The 23,675-nt window shown below is 43.5% G+C and overlaps 1 protein-coding gene across 1 annotated transcript in view; it reads right to left on the bottom strand.

Moving 5' to 3' along the window:
• The window catches only part of LOC119659534 (glucose dehydrogenase [FAD, quinone]), a 240,024-nt gene that overhangs the window by 164,725 nt on the left and 51,624 nt on the right, over window positions 1-23,675 (bottom strand). The window contains exon 2 of the mRNA XM_038067675.1: window positions 14,484-14,499. The gene's annotated coding sequence lies outside the window, so the exon portion shown is untranslated. The remainder of the gene's footprint in view (window positions 1-14,483; window positions 14,500-23,675) is intronic.

Genomic DNA, 23,675 nt, shown 5'->3' with positions numbered 1-23,675 from the left:
CATAAAAACCTACACAATTGCGTGGGCATCAAAATTCCAATATCACAGGAACAAGGTAGTTATACAATCTAAGGATGCTCTAGTGCAATTCTGTTACTTCTTCTTCTTTATTTTTATGATTATAATGGCTTAACCCCGCCAGGATTTTTAACATTTTGTGAAATGTAAAATCTTATTAAAATCGGTTCACTGTCAGTCTTTTTATTTATTGTTGGAAAGTAGAAAGGTTTAAAACCTACTGCTGGCTCCTACCATCTGGAACACTTAGTCACTAAAACCACATCTTTCGCTTCTCTCTTACGACATCTTGATGAGAATTGTGTCTCTTTGTAATAAAATTGCTGTAGGATCATACGATAACCTCTACATCTACTAAAGCTCTGTGTTAACTCCTAGTTTAATTCCATCCTCGAAGGTCCGGAATGATGCTTTGTGTCCAACAGTCAGTTTGTGATTCGTCCCACCTCTTTTGCCTTTCAGCGATAGATTCCCACCGTGGCAGTAGCCTTCGAAATATACTAGACTCTCGGTTTTGTCATACAAACGCCGGCCTTTATTTTCCAAGATGTCTATGGGGAGTATGCTAGTACATATGCTGCTTCCCTGCGCTGATGTCCGATTAGTATTTTATGTGTTGTTTCAGGATTAGGGATCCTAAACCCTACATTAGGATTAGGGATCCTAAACCCTACATCCACCACTTGATGTCGGACCGGCCCAAATTGGAAACAACTAATTCTCTCTTTTTTGATCTACCCCTCGTTTTTATTTAGCAACCCAAGCTTCAAAAATAAAAAGCGAAGACGGCTTCACGTTATCGTACAAGGGCAGAGGCAACCCGTCAGGCGCTGGCTTATCTTTGCCCTGGGAGCAGCATGACCGAAGCGAAACACGATCTTGTTGTGCGTTGAGATAACTGCACTTCCAGATGTTAGACAGGACTGCGAAAGCAGATCTAACGTTGTTAATGCATCGGGCAACATTCATTTCGGTATGACCGTCGGGAGAAACCACGCTTCCTCGATGTTGCTATATGGGAGTAGTACAAGCGGAGCCTTACTCAACACTTACATTATTGGATGAATTATTGGAGTTTGCTGGCCTGGTACTCTTTCCAGCAAAAACTTTGTCAGCGCACATTTCGGTTTCCCGTGAACAACGTGATCGGAACGCCGAAGTGGATATGGATAGGTGACACATTAAGATGGGGCGACAAGTCCAATGCTTAGGCTATGTAGTGGAGCTCACTCTCCCAAGGTAGCTGACGAACGGCTCACACCAGAAGCACTTGACACGGAACAGTAGAGGAGGAGTCGAGAGTTCTCGGGAAGTCCTGGGATGAGTTGAATTGCATTTCGCCGAACTGTCTACGATGGCGCTCCTATGGGGTTGACGCGATATGCATATTGCCTTCCAATGTTTTACAGGGATTCTTGGATTTGCTAGCTTAACCCTCCCACTTAGTAAACTCGTGATGGCTTACTTTCTACCGCCAACATTGCCTTTCATTGATTATCTATGCTGCTCCCATTTTAAACCATAAGTACCCTTACTGCTAGACCCCAAGTGTTTCCTCAAACTCCATTCAATACCCTTTATCAGCTTTGTTTTTCATCATCTCATTCGCTGTGACATAAATAATTGACGAACTTTCATGATGAAATATTTTTTAAAAATAATGAAATTGTCTTGACCTAGTGACGTGTACGTCATTATTCTTAAGTATAACCAATATGGGGTAGAAATCTTTATCGACAAGCATGATCTGCCTGTGGATTTCCTCCAATATATCGTTGTCGTTTGTTATCTATTAATCCAAGTAGACGCTAGTATGTTCTGTGTTTTGTGTATTCTAGGCAACTAATGGGATATCCCGGATTTGTTAGCGTATCGCAGGATTTCCGTTAGTGGATGTGATGTCACCCGTCCCAACTGGAGAACATCGACACCGAAGATCTGATGTCTGATGCGTCCATAGGCGAGGCATTCACACAGAAAATGGTCTGGTGGTGGTGGTGGATTCCGCTTCTTCATTACAGGACGGACACGTATCATCTATAATAATTCCCCTTCAGAACATATGTCCAGCTAGTGAATTATGGCCTGTCAGAATGCCTACAACACTCCTGCAAGTTCTCCCACTTCTCGACAGAATAAAGCTCTGCCACCTGTCATTGTGAGAAGCTTGTTCCCAGTTTTTGAAGACAGCCTTAGCCAATGCTAATGGTACTCCAATTGTTGGTTCCGATCCTGGCAGGGGGGGGGGGGGTGGATGAACCCTCTTTTGCTAGAGGATTCGCTGACCAGGTACCCAGAGCAACTCCACCGTATTGAATCTACAGGTAGAATTCAAACGGCTTCTACATTCCTGAACGCTCTCAATGCAGCCTGGCTATCACTAGATTGCAATACGCCTGCCCTTCAACCGCTCGTCAAGCACCCAGTTTGCCGCCCTTAGGGTCGCATACTTCGGCTTGAAAAACTGTTGTACATTGTTCCAAAGAAAAAGCCCACTTCTCGCTTCTCGATTCAGTACCCCCAATAACTTTTCCAATGCTCTGTGACCCCCACATCCGTTCTTGCCCCGTAGATTTAACCGAATTAGTCTATAAGTTGTTCTCATTGCAGTGCTTTGAATATGATATATTTCCAGGGGCTTCAAATTGAGTAATGCATTTAGAGCTGTGCCGAAGTCGCGCTCATGGCACGGGTGATATCCAGACACACAATTCTTTTGTAGTGCGGCTAGTTCACGGTGGAAACCTTTTTGTCTCACCTTAAACTACCACACATATGGGCATTACCACATGAGGTCCGAGGCCCCATATCTCTGAAGTTCTTTGGATTAGAATAGTCATTTTTCCCAGGATTCGGTATGAAGACTACCTTAACCTTCTGCTAAGAGGTAAGCACAAACAAGACATCCTCGATTAATATTCCTTAGCAATCGCTATAAGTGCTCCGTACCTTCCTTTGGCAATGCTGGGTAGATGCCATCCGTGCCAGGTGCTTTCATGTGCCCAAAAGACAGTATACCAGGAGGGTCTCCACTGATTCCAGCCTGGAACTCGTGAAAGTGCCATCGCGTTTTCTAAGAGAGTCCAACTTGAACGACTCATCCCTTTTAAGGACTCTGCACAGCCTTGAAGTCTCTTTTTCGTCTTCCAGATCAGTTTCATTTCGAACACCTAATGAGCCTCTTATGTTCACACTTTGAGTTCCGGAAGTTTAACCAGCATGGTTTAGAAGTCGGCTAGTTGATTTCCTGAGTTCTTGTAGTTCCCAGGTCCACCAAAGAACCGTTTTACCGCTTTACCTCCGGGAAAAAGGACAAGCCTCTTCATAGCAGTCTAAAGGTGTACAATTCAGAGTTTCCAAGTAGGGTACTTTTCAAATCGTTTAGTGTCTCTTGCAGTAAGTGCCCAGGGCAACATTGAACAACTTTGAGACCGTCTCATCACCTTGTTCAAACCCAAACTGCGCGTCAATTAGCTTAATATTTTCATCCTAGCTGATGATTGTCTAATTCTTGTTCCAATCAGTTTGACCAATTTTAATTTCAAACATGAGCAATAGACTTTTCTCTTCGATGAATACTGTTATATGGTGGTTTGAAGTCACAAAGATCTGTTGACGTTGGATTATTAATATTTTTGAAGTAAAAGAGAAACCATTCCGGCCATCAATGCACTCAAATTGAGATGGTTTTCCCGCGGAGTTATCTATCGCTGCACGCGCAGTTTCTGCAGACTGCTGCTCCCACTCGTACGGAAATCTTAGGAATCCGAGATCTTTCCAGGGAAGAAGAGGATGATCATTAAGATGCCAGAGGGCATCCGCTTTGAGTATGATAATGGGGGGGGGGGGGGGGCGTACTAAGCTAAAATAATCCTGGAAGGCATCAAATAACATCTCGATAGCTTGATTGACAGAGAGCAAGCTCATTTCCGCTCCAAATTCAATCAACACCTTACGGATCATTCAGCAACAGTGCGCGAAGCTTAGATCCTAACTTCACTTGTTCTTCATCGATTTCGAGAAAGCTTTATATAGCGTGTATCTAGAGTGCTTCCTGCAGGAGGGAAATTCTGGTTAAACTAATAACTATTATTTGAGCGCGACATATGATGGCGCAGAATGTCGCGTGCTGCACCGAGGTCTCAAACGGAGTCCGCCAGGGTTGCACCGGTCACCTATATTTTTTTTTCTTTTTATGGGTTAGTTTCCTTTTCCATTTTTCGTGCTGCCGTATCCGGATAACGTGGAGGATTTTATTGAACTATGACATCTTTCCTCAAAGACCGCAACTATGCTGATGACATTTGTTTGTTCTTTCACCGCGTCATGGACCGTGGTCAAACGGCTTCATCAAGGTGCTCAGTCTGACGGGTCATCGTACTCTTCTTATCTGCGTTAATGGGCATAGCATCGTAAGCGTCGATCAATTTGAATAACTAGGAAGGATTCTGTTGACAGTGGCACCGAGTCGGACGTTTTCCGATGCGTCAACAGTGTTTTCGCTGTCCTGTCTGGAAAGCTGGAAATACAAGTATGTCAACACCAAGATTAAGTTGAAACTGTTCTGCGCTAATGTTCTTTCTATATATGGGAGTAGGACATGAAAGTCCTGGGAGTTTAACGTGGATACCTGCCGTGTGGGCATAATCCCACGGTCCTCTTCGGAGAAGGATTGATTTTGGGAAAACAATCAGAGCCATGACTGGCACAGCGGTACTGTTTTATACTGAGTGCGGGCTCAGCATTCATACCAGCGGATGCGAGGCCTATCTAACACCTCTGCCGCAACTAAGGGGTACGACACCCGAGTTGTACAGCGCAACTCTACGCTTGAGCTCCGAGGAGCTCTGCCCGCGATGTAGGCATAACCCCAACCACCATGAAACTTCCACTAGGGGGCCAACCGCAAATAACCGCCTGATACTTCTGAAACGAAGAACTTGGTTGGTGGGGACGGCTGATATTGATACGTACTGTGGCCACAAGGCATTCCCTAAGTGGCAGTGGATAGGTGGCACATTAAGGAGGGGTGACAATTGAATTGCTGGATACACCATACAGTGAAATCCACTCTTCCAAGACGGCTGACGAGCGGGTCGTCCCAAGGGCACCTAGCGCAAAACAGTAGAGAAGGAATAGACGGACCCTACCATGGGGTAAATGGCAACCATATATTTCAGGCTCCAGCTTCCGAGGTTCGTCATCGGGTTTGTGGATATAGGTGCTTTTCAGTGATTGGCTTGCCAATTTGTTAGGCAACCAATTTTATGCAAACTTGATAGGCTAAGTATCCAAATTCAGCGCCACTCACTTAGCACACTAACAAGTTAACGAAATCGACCCTCCTATGTCTGGATGTCTGTTTGACAGTAGAGCGTCCGATTTGCAGTTGGTTTGTTGGTTTTGGCGTTACCTGGTGTTTTTTACTTGCATTTTGACGATGCAGTTTCCAGAGGGATCTGGAAAGGAAAAATATACAGTGGACAACCTGAAATTTCCCGGAACGGATCCACATATGGCATGATCACTGTCTTTAAGACTTTGCTTTCTTAGTTACATATATACAGATGTGTAGTGAAACTCGATGAGTTAGAAATCGCGTGCGTTGCAAGCTGAAATCTTTTCAAATAAGGCAGAAAAGATAAATCCATCACGGCAAGATCGGAATGGAATTATTCATGAAGCTAAACTACATATGTAGAAAAGAAAGAACTTGACACGTTAACCGAGCATAGTTAATTTATTCTCTCCTATTGGCAGTTTTCCAACAGAAACAATTTCTAACTTTTCCGCTTGTGTGTATCTGTATAATGTAGATAAATTGTTATACACCACGTACTATGATACTATGCAGCAAAACGTGGAATATTTTGATAAATTATTATCAATTCACTGTAACGGCTGACTTGGCAGCTATCCTGATGGATAGACCATGTTCATGGGAGGCTATTCCACTAATCTAAAACTGGATACTTTCGAATAGTGGCAAGGAATGCGTGCGTGGTTACGAGCTCTCTTCGAACACATTTCGAAAACACATCATTCGATTCAGGCCAAGTGGTACTGGATGCAATCCTAAACGTTGGATGCAATGAACAAATTCTTTTCTCATATTTAAGCTCTGGCATGCTTGGTATCTTTCCCAAAGTATCTTCTTTCAGCTCGATGTTGAACTGTGACAAATTGTTGTGTGTTTCGTGCGTACCCAAACGCAAGATCCTCATCAGAGAAGACCTGTGTATTCCGAGTTTTCGCTACTCCACTGAGAGTTTTCCTCCGATACATGGGCATACAAAATGAGCACATACGTATGTGGGTTGCAACGGTACAGTAGTTCCATTCGCATATGTAAATTACTGATCGTGACAACCACAATACGTTGTTAAAATGGAAATGTCTACCATTGAAACAATTCTGTCACCTGCTGCCATCGATTATGTTACAAATATGATATTTCACCTTTGTAACTTTTGATCTGGGTTGATTAGTGATTATTCAATATTTTTAGTGATGACATCTTCATTCGTTTCAGTTATTTAGTTTCTGACGAGGGTGCTATGATGGTTGACAGTTTTTGATTGTTAGGGGAGACGTGTTGAAGATATTAGTTAAGATTTTGGTCTATATCTGTAGCATAATATGAATATTTGAAAATAAGTCGGAAAACCGGAAACTGGACGCTTCAGGTATGAAAGGTTTTGAGGATTTCTTTTGTAAAAACATTTGAGCGAACATTTGTCCTATTAGCACGTAACACTTTCAGGTCATATTGACATTCAAAGTTTTGCATTTGCACAGGCGCGACAACTTTGACGTATTATAACTTTGTTAGTAATATTGCGATTTCCACCAAACTTGGTAGGATCATGCTCTATGTTATAGCCTACATTGTTGCAAAATTGCTGCGCTAGGATGAACTTAAGGGGGGTTTTTGGATCGAAATATCAAAATTGTAGTAATATAATAGGGTAGTATAGGTCCCAGGGCGAAGCGTGGATTGGAACGCACGATGGAGCCTAAATCCTGGGAAAATTCTTAACGAATAGCTGCAGATGCAGAAGAATGAAGGCGAGTCTCCCAAAACGTGACAAATTGTACCAACTGGTCCTCGAGGTTGGGGGTCGGGTAGGGCTGACAACCCTTTACGGAAAACAACTTGTTACGAAGCCACAACAGTAGCCTCGGACTGGATGGATTACACAACGACGAACCCGGCAACGACAACGGAATAATGATTTGCGCATTTTCTCATGGAACGTGCGCTTCCTGTACAGAGATGAAGCTGTTGAGCAGCTAGCCGATACCCTAACCCAATATAGGGCTGATGTAACAGCGTTACAGGAGATGCGTTGGACAGGGACTGGTTTCCCGGAGAAGAACCGCTACACCATATATTATAGTGGCCATCCAGTAAACCATGTGTTCGGAGTAGGTTTCTCAGTCAGCCAAAAAATGAAACCTGTTGATATCGGCTTTCAAAACATAAGCGAACGGCTATGCAGATATGATATCAAAATCATACTTGGGGATTTTAACAGCCAAGTAGGGAAGGAGCCCGTATTCAGGCGATACGTTGGTTCCCATAGCTTACACCAAAATACAAATGATAACGCACTGCGGATCATTCAATTAGCAGGTTTACACAAAATGGTTGTTGGAAGTGCCTGGCTTGCGCGGAAAGCGGTCCACAAACATACTGGGCCTCTTCAGAGGGGACCACTTTCAACCAAATTGACCACGTGTTGATTGAACGCCGCCACCTCTCAGCCTTGATGATTGTCAGAACATATAGGGGGGCCAATATAGACTCGGATTACTATCTCGTTGGCATGGTGCTCCGAGCTTGAGTAACAATATCACCTGGAATCCCCTCTGACAATCAGGTGAGAGTGAACGCTGAAGCCATCCACAACGCAGCACTCCGCGACACCTATAACAGGGAAATGGATGCCGCAATAACCGCAGTCAACAGAGGACCTGGAGATGAAGCATCAACAAATGATCTTCACAACCACCTGAAGAACGTTATCATTGATACGGCCACAAACATACTTGGCCCCAATCGCAAAAGGAGTCGGAATGGCTGATTTGACGATGAATGTAAGCTAGCAACGGAACAAAAGAATGCCGCATACTGAGTAATGTTGCATTTCCAAAGAACGCGGGCACGCGCAGAGACTTATCACGAACTTCGTCGAGCGGAGAAGCGACTTCACAGACGGAGAAAGGAAGCCTGGGAGAACCTACAGGTCTGTGAACTCGAAAAGTACAGGGAGCAACCGCACCAGGCGCGGAAGTTTTACCAACAAGTCAGCAGGATGAAGCCTTACACACCTCGATGTTCATCCTGCGAGACAAAGAGGGAAATCTGATTTCCGACAGAATGGGCATATTGGAGCGACGGGTTGATTACTTTGATGAACTACTGAGCAACCAGGACATCGGCGAGTTGGAGGTCCCGCCAACTGAAGACGACGGATAAATGCTGCCACCACCAAGTATAGAGAGTCCGTGAAATTCATCGGCTTAAAAATCATAAGTCGCCAGTAGCCGATGGAATTACAGCCGAATTAGTTAAACATGGAGGCGACCAATTACACCAAGTAGTTCATCAACTTGTGCTCAAGGTATGGGACAGTGAATCAATGCCTGACGATTGGCAACGAGGCATTATCTGTCTCATATATAAAAAGGGAGATATCACACAGTGTAGTAATTATAGAGACGTCACGTTGCTGAGTATCATCTTTAAGATATTCTCCTCTATCTTGCTAGCCCGGATAGCCCCATACGCTTAGAACATTATTGGCCCATACTCTTTGGTATGGGCTTCACTCCAGGCAAATCAGCAACAGATCAGATTTTCTCTGTGCGGCAAACGATGGAAAAACTGTTGGAATATGGGTAACAGTTGCACCATCTATTCCTCGGCTTTAAAGCCGCCTATGATAGCATAGCTAGTGCAAAACTGTACACGGCTATGAGAGAATTCGGTATCCCGACGAAATTAATAAAACTGACTAGGCTAACCCTGACGAATGTGCGAGGCCAGATAAAAACAGCAGGATCACTCTCAAGACCATTCGACATCAACAACGGTCTACGACAAGGGGATGCCCTATCATGTGTGCTCTTTAACCTGACCCTCGAGAAAGTGATCCATGATGCTGAGGTAAATGCAAGAGGTACAATCCTCTTTAATTCCACCCAACTACTGGCCTATGCTGACGATACCGACACCATGGGAAGAACCACCCGAGACGTACAAACTGCCTTCATCCAGATCGAGCAGGCGGCGATTGGCGTGAGATCTTGAGCTGCACATCAATGAAGGCAAGACAAAATATATGGTGGCAACGTCAGCATCGAAAACCAACCAACCAACAACATGAAACCGCACTGGTCAAACAGGAAGAATAAGGAAAGGAGAATAAAACTTTGAGACCGTTGATAATTTCTCCTATCTAGGGTCAAAAATCACAACCGATAACAGTTACGATGATGAAATCCGCGCACGGTTTTTGTCTGCCAACAGAGCCTATTTCAGCTTACAAAGACTGTTCCGCTCGAAACGTCTTACCATAGCGTCAAAGCTCTTACTGTACAAGACAATGACCTTGCCAGTCCTCATGTCCAAGAAGAATTGCGAACTCTTGACCGCGTTCGAGAGAAGAATCCTCCGAAGAATTTTTGGCCCCCATATGAGGATTCCGTAGTCTACATAACGACGAAATCTATGAGCGATACCATGACCGTCTTGTTGTGGATAAAATCCAGCTCAAGGGGTTGCGGTGGGCGGGTCACTTAATCCGTATGAATGAGGATGATCCAGCCCGGAAAGTCTGATTTATGGTAGAAAAAGAAGACGAGGCAGACCCTGCCTGAGATGGAGCGATGGCGCCAGATAGCTTTTAGGGATGTCGAATTGGTGGACCTCGGCGCAAAATCGGGATGTCTGGAGTTCCTTATTAAGGTAGGCCTAGACTGGATACCGGTTGTTGCACCGTTGATGATGATTTCGAGTGCATTATCATCGGTAGCTTCTTCTTGAGTAAGTCGACTCAATTAATTAATTACAAGCCATGAAAATTCGCCGTTTGGTGAACGAACTTGGCTACCCCATTTGAGTTGTATTTACTGGTAGGTCCGGGTTGGGCGGCATGGTCGAATTTCGTGACATTTCCTGTTTTTGTGTCTAGCTCTGCCTTCGTGATTGGAGACAGTCAATTCGAATGTTCATTTGAATCATGCTCAGCTAATATAGTGGTTGCAACCTTTTTGGGAACTTCGAAAATGCTGCATTCCATTTCCTAACGCCGTTTTCGCAACACGATCGAGATACCTTGGTAAGGTTTTTTTTAAATTTAGAATCTGAACACTCTCTATCTCCTGGAGGGCATTAGATAGGTTATTTTAGGGGACAGTGCATTGGCCTGAGTGCTTGGAGTTATGGCTCACCCACGTAACTAAACTAACTAACCCTAAAATATGACTCGTTTTCAGACTTAGTGTTTTGCTATAAAGAAAGGTAAAGTGTGGGATTATTTTAAAACAAATATGTCCTTGATCGAAATTTGCAAATCACATGAATGAAGGAGTGTAGTTGTCAGGAAAATTGAAATTGCAGGAGCAGTAATTTGGGTCCTTGGAGAATGTGCTTAAAAATGCTATTTTGAGAGCAATGCAGCCATTTTGAGGTCCTTAAAAAGTCGGAACCATAATTTTAACATTTCCTTTTCTGGAACTGCAAGCATTTAGATCAGCAGTTGTACTTACCATTTGTTTGCATTGCACGGGGTATACCTCGAATCCAAAACTGGCTTCGAGTAAGCTCATTTAGCGCATTAGCTTGGATTTTAGTACCCAAAAAAGTCAACCTGGAAGACCATTTTTTCGTTTGGTTTTTTAAATATAATTCGCAGTTCCAACTCAGTGCATTGCTTACGTTAATATTCACCAATTTAAATAAGCTCAAAAATCAGGAAATTGTGTTGCTTACAAGCAGTATAAGCAGATACTTACTGTAAAAAGTCTTTTAGTGAGTAAGTCTTGGGTAGGAGTTATGATCCGTGAAGTGCGTTCTTCCTCAATTTTTCGGATTTATTTCTCATTTTTATAGAGTGGAGTGATTAGCGATTGTTGAACGTTTGGGGCCTAATTTTTGACTATTATTACCACCGAATTATTGTTTGGGTATTTCCATGCCACAATGTTAATGTGATTGTCTGACATGACCATAAAATCTAAATAAATATTGATGTTCTAGGTTTTTTCTATTACCATCTATGGTCTGTGGTAAGGGGATTTTCCCCTACATTTCCACCTACCCACAACTTCTATTATAGTAGCCAAGCTAATGGCAAATTAATGATGGGAATAAACTATGAAGACATCATCTTTTTGCACTATTGCTGCGAAGAAGTGCTGCAGCTCACAAGAATAATAGATATCTTGAGAAGATTGTGCAAATTGAAAGAGGAGGCATGATGCGGAGTATTACGTAATTGAAAACGCCGGCTGACCTGAACCGATGGTGCTAAGTTATTCCCCAGTCCGGCGAAGAGACAATAACCTTTGAAATCAGTTGATTACAGATTATTGTGATTGTATGATATCGAGGTTATCTAAAAAGTAGATAGCATTAAGTTTGAAGGTTAAGTTGGCGAGGAATGAATGAGTAGCGTACCATACGCTCATTGTGGCAAAAGATTCCATACGTTGCGAATGTTTACGTTGACTCATTCGATTGTCTGGGTTATTTAAGCATCCTACAGAGCTAGTCAGAAACATATATCAAGTTATTAGATAATTTTTGTAGAAAAAATGGATACAATGGGAAGTGATAAACAGAAAAGTTACCCGTCTGGAATTTCTTTAAAAATTAATATATATATGTAGCAAGGTCGCGGTGGTTGAAGGGTAGTATGTGTCTCAGGGGGGGTTGAAGACTTGGCATTGCAATTCCCAACAAGTACATAGATAATAGATGTTGATTTAACACAAAAAGCTCAACTACCAAATCCTATTTTCACTTCCACGTTGGTAACCCTTGGGAGGCACAAAACTGCCTATTGCCCCTCTAGGTTGGGGGCTGTGCAATAGGGTGACAATTTGTTCACAGTATACAAAGCTCCTAGAAGGTACATAGGTTTTGTCGTGATTGTTGGAGTGGAGACTAAATTTTTCCACGTCTGGCTAATCACGGTATACGATTCAATGGAAGGCAAGAACAACTCAGTAAACCAAAAAATCCGGGGTCATTTGAGCCAGTATTTGATTCACTGTCCTCGAATGACATGCAGGTATCACCCAGCGACTTCAGTGCAAGAATCAGAAACGAGTTGGCCTACTGTGGAAATACTGGGGCCATAGTCTCTATGACGATGAAATCCAAGCATGGTTCTTGGTCGCCAATAGAGCCTATTTCAGCTTATGAAAACTTTAATTTCAATTTTGTTGCTTCTATCCACAGCTAACCGATTACTTAAGTAGAGATCTTGGTGTCACTAATGTTGCCCGGTGTCTCACTTGTCATCTTTCTCAGAAGCTTAGTTTGTCCTAGGTAGCACTTCTCACAATCTGGGCATGTCACTTTGTATATCACTGGATTCATGTTTTAATTTGCGGTCCTTGGAGGATTCCAGTCTGCTTTTGAGCCGGCAAATCCATATAAGTTTCAATGGAACCGCAGAGTGTGTGACCCCTATTCTTCTTTTATTAGCGATTGATGCCATTGCCCTTATTTCTTGCCGTTTCGCCTTTTTCGACATGAGTCTTTCAATAATTGACCGTTGGAAGCCATTCTTCATTCCGGTGTCAATTATATATTCTTTTTCTTTCCTAAATCTTTCCGTGCTGAAGCGCACAGTGAACAATAGGAGTGGTTCGAATTATTTGGTATTGTTCGCTACGTGTGTGTAAGCTTCCTGTAGATATCAAAAGAGATCCAGTTTTCCTCTCTAATGACCCTTAAATCAAGAAAGGGGAGCTCTCCGTTGTCCTCTATCTCCATTGTGAATTTGACCTTCCGATATATCTTATTCAGGACCTCCAGCATCTGCTCCACCTTGTCTTCATGGACAATGACGAAAATGTCATCTACATGCATTGACCAAATTTTGGGAATCTCTTTTGATATCTAAAGGAAGCCTACACATACGCAGCAAACGATACCAGACAAACGATGGCGTAGGTCAGGATGCCAGAAAGCTTTTAGAGATATTGAATTGGTGGACCTTGGTACAAAACCGGGATGTCTGAAATTCGTTACTAAGACAGGCCTAGATACCGGTTGCTGCGCCGTTGATGATGATAGTCTCTACGCAAAATTAATGAGAACGAAGTGGGCTGACATAATTTGCTCGCCCCAAGATCGACAAAAGAACGTGGCCCTCTGCAGATGGGACGGCGTTCAACCAAATTAATCAAACCCTCATTGAAAAACCAGCTGCATCTAGCATCTTTGACGTACCCTCATATCGTAGGACGAATTGCGACAACGACCACTACCTCATCAGAGCAAGATATCGACGACGGATGGCAAATAATAGGAGTAGCAACCCCAGCTATCGGGTTTGATGCTGAAAAATTGCAGAACAAAGAAATGGCATCGAAATATGTCGGAGTGTTAGAAGAACAAACATTGCGCTGAACTGACACCGATAACATTGGTGGGAAGTGGAGTCAACTAAAAAATGCAATTAAGACTGCTGCACAGGAACCTATCGGACTCGAACCTCGGGGCAAAAAAGCAAATTGTTTGAAGACCAGGACCACCAGACAATCAATGAGAAAAACGCTGTATACATACAAACAATATTAGGACCAGGATTGACATAATGATGCATGAGGGACTTGTCCTCAAATGCAACTATGGTCGATCCAAAAGACGGACCACGAGAAGTATATCGTATCGGAAAATTTAAATGAGAGTATACCGTGCTGACGATGAGCTGGGCTGAAAACTCCACAATCAAGGGATGGAGGGTTCTTGACAAATTGCACTCCTAGTGGATGCCTCAAACCATTTGATTTAGGTAAGGTATAGTTCCATAAGCTTGGCATCTCAGACTTTATCGGTGGCCCTTTCCTCCAAACTACGTACTGATTAGCTGAGAATTTTCTAAGGCAGTATTCAGGACGATTCTCCTTTATCATGCTGAATGATCACCATCACTTACTATCACCTTTATCAGGCGGAATGTGCGTTGAATTCTAGTGAACTGAATGGGACACCTTTGGAGCTTTAAAAACCCCGAAGGAAATCATAATCATGAACATCTACCGGAGACAGAGATATGTCAAGAAGACTCGAGTCTAACCGCCCTCTTGCAGTATGTGGGGAGGAATTTCAAAAGGATTCAAACATAATGAACGAATGTTTTGGCAAAAGGGTAATATATTTTAAGAATGAAAATTAAATAAGTGCATGTTACCTGACTTTTAACTAATAACATATTGCTTACCTTGAATTGCAGGAATCTGAAAATAAAACGAGAAAAATTAAATATATTGAGTGCTTCAAAATTAACAAATGCTTAACAATTATTGGTGGTAATATTGAATTGAATGTAAAATATTTGACGGTACTGTTTGTAGCTTCCACATTGTCGTATTGGAAAAGGGAGTGTAGGGCCATCGGAGAGATTTTATTAACATAATTGGGGCGTCAATCATTATTTAGTAAAAGCCAACATCATAATTAATGATGCAATGTCTAGGCCTACCCAAGTAAGGAACTTCAGACATCCCTAATAACTGTTTGATGTGTTGGTCAAACGCTATCGTTGGATCTGGGGCAGGGTCTTCCACATCTCCTTTTCCTATCATAGATGTTGCCTTTATAAACAAACCCATGGCATGTATAGTATTCTTTTTATTACTTCGTCGTAACGATGGTCAAACAAGAGGGTCATTACACATTACACATTACACATTACACTCTTTGATATCGAAAATCTTCAAAGCGATAAACACCACTTTGGTCCGCATTGAGCGGGTCATCAACGAACAGATTCTGCAGTACAAAAATTGCAAACAAACTTGCGATACCAAACTGTCACCTCCACCTTTGACGATACCATTCAGAGCACATTAACTTCTAAGTTTGTTGGACTCGCAGGAAGGAATTCGAGCGATTCCTCGTTGAATACAGACCAGAAATAGTGCTCTTATGTAAAACCAAGCTGCGCTCTCGTTATAGGTCCCCGATTGCCAACTGAAACCTTTTCCAAACCGACCGGCACCACCCAAAACAAATGTCTCACTTCCTTACCGGGGGCATCACAAGACACTAGAAAACTCTTACTACCCACATACGTCATCTCCGTCTCCCATCATCAAGTCCTTCTGGGTGAACCAAATCTATCCAGCTAGCAAGCTGTGGTCCTCAATTTTAGGGGGCGATTTAAACCTCAGACACATCTTGCTCGACTGCTATGCTAACAACAAAAGTTGGCCGCCACATTGCTGGCTGACATCAAGTTCCGTTGCACGAAACGTCTACCATTTCAGTCAATCACTCGCTACCTACAATGTAAGGATCTGATAACCGTCCCTGCCTGGAATCAGAGGCCACGAGGCCATCAGCTAACCGTTTAACGACATCCGAATGCAGTAATGTCAACTGGTACTTATTAATCAATTCACCAACCACTTTCGTCGAACCCAAAACGGTTGTATATACCATTAAGTAGGGCAAACATAAGAGGTCGGCTGGTCTTGACAAAATTCAAACCATCATCCTGGAGAAATGTTCTGCAAGCATTAGTCGCTTCTTTTCAACTCTTATTAATCATCTTTCGTAGAACGCTCACTTCATCGCGAACTGGAAATGCTTACAAACTACACCTGTCCGAAAAAAATTTGAAACCCCGTTCTTTTCTGATTGTTGCAGGCATATATCAACCCTCTCAGCTTCCGCCAAAATCCTCGAGCGGGTCTTCAAATCTATCATTGAGTTCACCAACTGAACAGATCATTCGGCTGAACACGTCTTTCTAATGAACAGAAAGGGGATGACTACAAAAATTATGTCCAATATCGAGATCCTGTTAATGTGTGTGTTGTGGAATGACTCTCCACGCTAAATGTCTGGAGATTTCCTTTGCGTTCCTAGACATTGGAGCGAAATTTCCCTAGACATTTTCGAGCGAATTGCCTGCCTGCCTTGCCGACCTTGAATGATTTACATAATTCAAAACTCTTGTACCAAAATGTAAGGAGTCTCAGGACCAAGTCGTGAATTTCCAAGTTAACGAGCCTTAACATTCCAATATCACGTCATCTGCATTACTGAAACCTGAGTGGATGACAGGATTTTAAATTCCGAGCTCCAGGAATGCTATTCTGTCATTCTTTGTGACAGAGACTGAGCTGTATTCAGCAAATCAATCGGCAAGGTGCCCTGATAGTTGTTAAGTTCTCCCTTTTTGTGCCGAAATCGTCCTTTCACCTGCGATTCTGTCACCGTGCGTGTAAGCCCGCTGAACACATGGCCCTTTATCATATCTTATGCGAAGATTTCTTCGACAGATTATCGAAAATCCCAACCGTGTCTTCCTTTCATTCTCTGTTGCGACTTTCGCCTTCCTATGCTCTCTTGGCATACTACTCCTGACCTTCCTTCTTCTTCAAAAACTTCACCTAATCCTTCATTTTCCTTTATGTACTTTCATAAAGACCCGTGCCACTGTCCAATTTACTCTTTCTGGGAATCGCTTAGGTCGCATTCCTCATCTTGTCCTCTCCAACCTTCGAGTACGTTGATTTACCCAATCCTCTTTTATATTCTTTCAGATTGTCGACTCCGCTTCCCTGACGTGCGCAAGCCTTCGAAGTTTAACTTTCGTAAGACGAATTTCAAAGGTCTGAACTTTACCTTGCCGATAATCAGCTGGGCCTCCCTCCCTTTTCTCCATTCATATGAGACCAAGCAGTCAACATCTTCTATACCCTTCTATTAGGTAACATTTTTTGTTATATCCTCTTCTCTTCAAAGCCAGTGCGCGCCTACCCTACTGTTGTGAAGAACTTCCTGTCTTTTGGAACCTACGCTGACTTCCTTTTTTCCAAAGCCCTGTGTTGCTCGGCCAAATGTTTAATATATTTGGCCAGTGTTGAAACTCCACTGGAGCGCGGAAAACTTAAACTCTTTGTCGCGTACCCTATTAGCAACTTTGGCGGCACTGCACACTAGCTTTAATAAAGCCTCTGACATTGTAAATCACAAGATACTTTCATCCAAACTCACCTTAGTGTTCCAACATCACCTGTAATATGGCTTGCCTCTTATCTTTCCTACCAATTCTGCCACATCTCTTTTGATGGCTGCATATCTCATTTCTTTTCCCCCTCTCCTGGAATCCCACAAGACTCTATTCATGGCTCATAATAATTTTTATTTTTTATAAACGACCTTTCTCGCTTCTTAATTGTCCCTGTTTGTTATATGCCGACAGCCTCAAGCTGTTTCCTGCTATATTGTCGCGTATTGACTATGTCTGCCTTCAATAAAACCTAGACACTCAGGTTTGCTGGTTCCTTGCTAACGGTTTACCACTTAATGTCAAAAAGTGTCACTCTATGTGCTACTGGCTCAAATCCTCACCCACCTCCTTTTTAAGGTTTTGGTCTTTGGAAGTGTTAGGGAACACCACTGACAAGATCCACCAGGTGCGTGCGCGACCCATGGTCAGTGAAGTGTCGCGGGAGGCCATGGGCCAAATTACAGAGCTTCAGCAAACGATGGCAGCACACGCGGCTACCATCTGTAAACTAACGACGACAGTGGGAGCTTTGCGTTCGGGAGATTAGCCACAAACTCGTTCGCGATCCGTCAATCGAAATGGGTAATTGGGTAGTTGCGTGTCGGGGACCTCAACAAGTCTTGCAGTTTGCTGGTAGCACCGCATCTTTGCCGACAAGGTAAAAGAGCGCTACCCAGGTGCAGACCTCTCAGTCCTTCTGGTATCACGGAATCACTAATCAATACCGCAAGAACTATCGGCGGCAAACTCCTCAACCATACACACATACGGCTATAGGTAGGTGGACATAAGTCTAGGACTTCAACGAATGTTCCCCTGGGGTTTTAGTGTAGCGAACCTCAGCAGTCCCATATTAGGCGTAGACTTTTTAAGCCACAATGGATTGCTAGTGGATTCTCAGGACAAGTCTCTTATGGACCCTGTAACCTCGCTCAGATCTTCAGGAAATCTTGCCACCTGCTTAACTGTTAATCTTTCTATCATTTTTGAAGAAGTGGCTGGCCCTCGCATTCATGCGCTCCTTCAGAAATACAGCAACATAACTACCGAAAGTACAACATCACATCCGCACTACTAACTTCCTATCTTCTCGAAGATGCGTCCACTACCACTCCAGAAGCTTGCTGTTGCTAAGAAAGAATTTAATATACTTTTAAAGCAGGGTATTTGCAGACCATAAAATGTCAGTTGGTCTTCTCCAATATACATGGTCCCAAAGCCAAACAACGAATGGAGCTCATATGGCGATTGCAGACATCTGAGGGCTCACTCAATCACAATTTTGCGCACAACCTCGTTTACTGCCGAGTTTTCAGCACCTTGGACTTAGCTAAGGCAAAGCATCAAATCCCTGTAGCTCCAGAAGACATTCCGAAAACGGCAATATGAACACCCTTCGGATTCTTCGAGTTCATACGGATGACTTTTGTATCGTGTATTTCGATGATGTTTCGGTCGCCTCTTCCTATGAGTCTGAGCATTTTTCAACGTCTCCTTCAGGTCGGTCTTGCACTTAACGTTGAAAATTGCAAATTCCTTCAAAAGCATCTTTCCCCTAAGGGAATACACCCGGGCTCAGACAAGGTTCGGACTATCACAGACTTCCCGCAACCAAAAACAGTCAAGGATCTGCGAACATTTTTGGACATGATAAAAGTCTACCGTCGTTTCTTGCCAAAAGCCGCACAACCTCAAACGATCCTCAATGCCTACTTGTCTGGATCCAAGAACAAAGACTCACGCGTGATTACGTGGTCTACAGAGGCCGTCCAGGTATTTGGGATAGCCAAACGGCAGGTGGCAGACGCTACATTCGCGACATTTCCTCAGCCAGATGCACCCTTAGCCGTATTCGTCGATGATTCGGACATCGTGAATCAAATTTGGCAGCCGTTGAGCTTCTTTTGGTAGCAATTGAATACAGTTCAACGCACCGACAGGGTCAATGATCGTGGGCTATTAGCCGCATACATGGCAATCAAATACTTCCAATATTCCCTAGAAAGCAGGCCGTTCACCGTGTTTACAGTCCACAAGCGTCTTACCTTCGTTTTCAAGCAGAAAGCTGACAAACATGCCCTCGCCAATTTCGGCACCTGAATTTCATAAGCCAGCTTATTTCGGACATACAGCAGGTGTCCCGCAAGGATAATGTAATTGCAGACGCCTCCGAAACCCTCTGCGGGACCTCTGAAAAGGGACCTAGGCCGTATATTCCGGGCACTTTTTGCAAGGAAGTATTCCATGCAGTGCGCAGCCAGGCATTCGGACAACAAATTGGCTGGTCGCTACCAAATATTTCTGGCCCTTAATGAATAGGGATATTAATCTCTGGGCCAGATACTGCATTGCGTGTGAGAAGCGTAAAGTCACCAAGCACGTACAAAAGTAGGCTCATTCCCACGGTCTCCCAAGCGTTTTCATACGACCCACATCGAATCATCGATAGGGTTACGCGGTGGCCTGAAGCAATACCTCTGGCCGATTGTGCCGCTGAGGCCTTTTGTTTGGAATGGATTTCACGCTTTGGAATCTCGGCTGAACTCATTACTGACCTGGGAATGTAGTTCGGGTTTACCCTATTCTCGGAGTTAGGCAAACTCCAAGGTTTAAACGCTATCGGACTACTGCCTATCAACCGCAATTCAGTGGGATGCTGGAACGCTGGCTGGCATAGGATGCTGAAGGCCACTATAATGGCACACAATGATCCTTCATTGTCGCAAGGTCTACCTTTCGTTCTACTTGGTTCATCGTGGAGAGTTTGTCGCCAGTTCCATCGAGCAAGTATACGGGGAGAACTTGAGACTCCCTAGTGACCCTGCGCTCCATACCAGGTCAACTCTTTCCACCACTCCCGGAGCCGTGGCCAAATCGAAATCATCCCCGCTATTCCGTCATTCTTCAACGAAGGCTAATTCCTCCAACGATCTGGAACGTCTGCTCATACGTCTTGGTGAGCGTGGATGTTTCATGGAAGCCCCTGCAACCACCATATGAGAGCCCATAAGAAGTGTCAAATAGAGGGGAGCACTTCTTTAGGCTTGACGTCGACGGTAGGGTCAAGAACGTCTCTGCCTCCAAGCTAAAGCCTTTTGTCCTCGGGGCTAAGGTCTGCTCTGCGTCCTTAGACCTGGCGGGCGAGAAGTCGGGTTTTGTCGCTGAAGCGCAGTATCAGCGGGGGGTGGGGTAGGGTGAATTAATTTTAATTTTAATGAAAATGTCTTAACTTAATTGGTTAATTACTTAAGGGGGGCCTTTGACAACATCATGAGTAGAAATGTATCTGTTCTGTACATGAGAGCCTACCTTTGGTATTATACGATATTTCTTGTTGTTTTCCGTAAACATTTAGGAAGTTTTCTTGAAAATATTCGAGAAAGTTTTCACGGATGAAAAGTGTTATGTCGATAATTGCTAATTACTCATAGAAAACGAAAGTGAAAATACCATTGCGGGTTATGATAAAGCATCAATTTGACATAAATTTCCCTTGGAAATGAATTGCGCTTCACCACTTAATTTAGTTTGCTCTAATCTTAATTAATCGCGAATTAACGCGCAACTATTTTGAGGCAACGGATTCAAACCGCAAGTCATTCAATCATCGATTTGATGAGTACAAATGGAAATTGGCAAATTCATTCAACTCTTCGGCAATCTTGAAAATGATGGATTTGCTTTAACACATTGTATGCCTGCTCCAGGCGATTTCTGAAGAAGTCTCACAATATTGGTAATAAAAACTGGAGAAGAATCTGACATTTTCCAATGGTATCTGAACAATCTGCAAGTTTGATTTCTGCTTAACGGAGGGCTGTGGCGCGCAAGGTGTTAATTAGGTTGTCTGTCTTCACCTCGCTTCAAGCCGACAATTTCAAGTTGCATTCAATGAAATTATGTAAAGTATTATATTGGATGTGCGTAACAATGGTGATAAATATTTTAAGATATCTCCTTGGTTGCTTCTTTTGGTTTAGCTGCTGCCAGCCGCCAGCTTCCGCGGTTCATGGCGAAAAAATTGCAATGAGTGATTTCAGAAGGAAATTTGTTAATATCTGCGCACAATTAAAATGCCATTAGTGGTATTACGAATCTGCACTCTTCAAATGCCTAGGCTTTCGGTAGGTTCCAGGGATTAATCAAGATTTCGTCTGTTAACATCTGCAGAGTCATCAAAAAACATTTGCCGTTCTGAAGGCTTTCGTGTGAGATCGTCGAAGAACCGCTAAAGATAGTACCATCTTATGAGTTGGAAATACCTTTGTACATATCATTCGATAACGAATGGCCTTAAGGCGAAATACGAGATGCACTTACTTGAAAAGCGGGTTATTGGTGGTAGTATCGAGGCTCTAACTTATTCAAACAGATTTAAGATACTTCATGAGAATGAATCATGCTTAGTAGAATATCTTATTGTATTTTGCGCTAGCAGGGGTTTTTGAGAGATACTCTAACCCAAGTTTATTTAGCATTTTGGAAAGAGTAGGTTATTGCAATAATTCGCATTTGAAATCAGTGGCTTACATACGTAACAGGGGAGACTTCACAGAATCATGACATGACATGACAATTTTTTTCCAGAAAACAGGACGCTTGCAGATACAGACTTTTATGCTTTCAAATAAAGAACTTCCCATTTTTCTTTGAATACTACTATATTTCTTGATCTCACTGAATTTCGTGCAAAACTTCAGAGTAATTAGATATGGGGTTTATCCAAATCATGCTTTGAGATCACTAGTCGACTCAGACGAAGGCAGTACTAAAAGTTCATGATATTTGCATTAGCATCGAGTTTTACTGAAAAAATGTTATGAAAATGCTTGATCACGTTCATCGTGAAGCTTACAAACATAAATTCACTTCCTTTCATTCCCGGAATAGTTATTCAATGATCTAAAGATACAGTAAGTAATATTTTTCAATTTTCAGTGGAATAGGGGAACCACTGGTGATATCAGATATTTTATAAGAAGCAATTGAAGATCACTTAATAATTTGAGGAGTCGAAATAAGCCAAATAATATGCCCATTCTGTGGATTTTACTTTGGATTGTGAGTATGGGAAGAATATCTAGAAAAAGAAGCAGATATGAGAGTCAGATAGAAAGCCCAATTGACAAGCGGGAAAGTCACATGGGAAGTGCAGTTAAGTCCTTGAAGGTTTAACGTGAGCACCTGTCTTGCGACTTAATCCCACGGTCTTCTTAAGATACGGATTGATTTTGTGACCACAATCAGAGCCCCGCTGAGACAAGCAACAACGGTACCAGTCTATACCAAGTGCATGGCTTAGCATTCATACTGGTGGATGCAAGACATACCTAAATCTCTAACAAACTAAGAAGTACGGCACCCGTGTTGAAATGCAACACCACGCCGAGGCCCGAAGATCTCTTCTCGCTTGGGCATAACCACAGCCCCCATGAAACTCCCACTAGGAGGCCTCTCGCAAATAACCGGGCTGCCCTCACATACAACGGGAGTTCACCCGAAGTATGAGAGTCCAGGGGCTATCCCGGTTCCCATGGTACCAGTATACCCCTGGAGAGGTTTCGTGACCAATTCGTCACTTCAGATGAGTCCCCGTGCAGACTCGGGTCTGATCGTCCTGATTAGGCCTTTGCAGCATTCGCCTACTGCATCCCGGCTGGCAAGCCAAAGTGAGGACAGCGTCTCCCGGTGCCATCACTATGGAGGTTCTCTTCGGCCACTTGGTTTTGGTTTGAACGACAGGGTTGCCTCCCCGTCTTCCTCACCGCCACCTCTGAGCACCACATGGGAAGTGCACGAAAGTCCTGGGGGTTCAACGTGAGTACCTGCCGTGAAGGCTTAATCCCACGGTCCTCTTCGAACACGGATTGATTTTGGGACTACAATTAGAGCCCCGCCATGCAAGCACAGCGGTCTTGGTATATACTGAGTGCAGGCTCAGCATTCATACCAGTGAATGCGAGGCCTATCTAACACCTTTGCCGCAACTAAGGGGTACGGCACCCGAGTTGTACAGCGCAACTCCACGCTCGAGCTCCGAGGAGATCTGCCTGCGATGTAGGCATAACCACAACCACCATGAAACTCCCACTAGGGGGCCAGCCGCAAATAACAGGGCCGAGAACACATCCTTCATGAATTCTCCTGGAGCATATGCTCTCAGAGGGCCATCCCGGTTCCCATGGTACCAGATAACCTCCGGTGAGGCTTCGTGGCAGAGCCATTTCAGATGAGTTCCTTGCAGACTCGGGTCTGATGGCCCTCCTCGAGTATGTGGGGACGGAACACCCCAACGGGTTAAACATGGGAAGTGCAAGTGACTTTGTCGATATAAGGAAGGAGAAAAAACTAATAAAAAAAGTAGGGACATGAATGCTCCAGGAGTTTAAC

The sequence above is a fragment of the Hermetia illucens genome, chromosome 6 (assembly GCF_905115235.1).
Source record: "Hermetia illucens chromosome 6, iHerIll2.2.curated.20191125, whole genome shotgun sequence".
Classification (NCBI taxonomy): Eukaryota; Metazoa; Arthropoda; class Insecta; order Diptera; family Stratiomyidae; genus Hermetia; species Hermetia illucens.
Note: the sequence above shows the minus strand (reverse complement) of the source record. Positions and strands in the feature narration are given on the sequence as shown.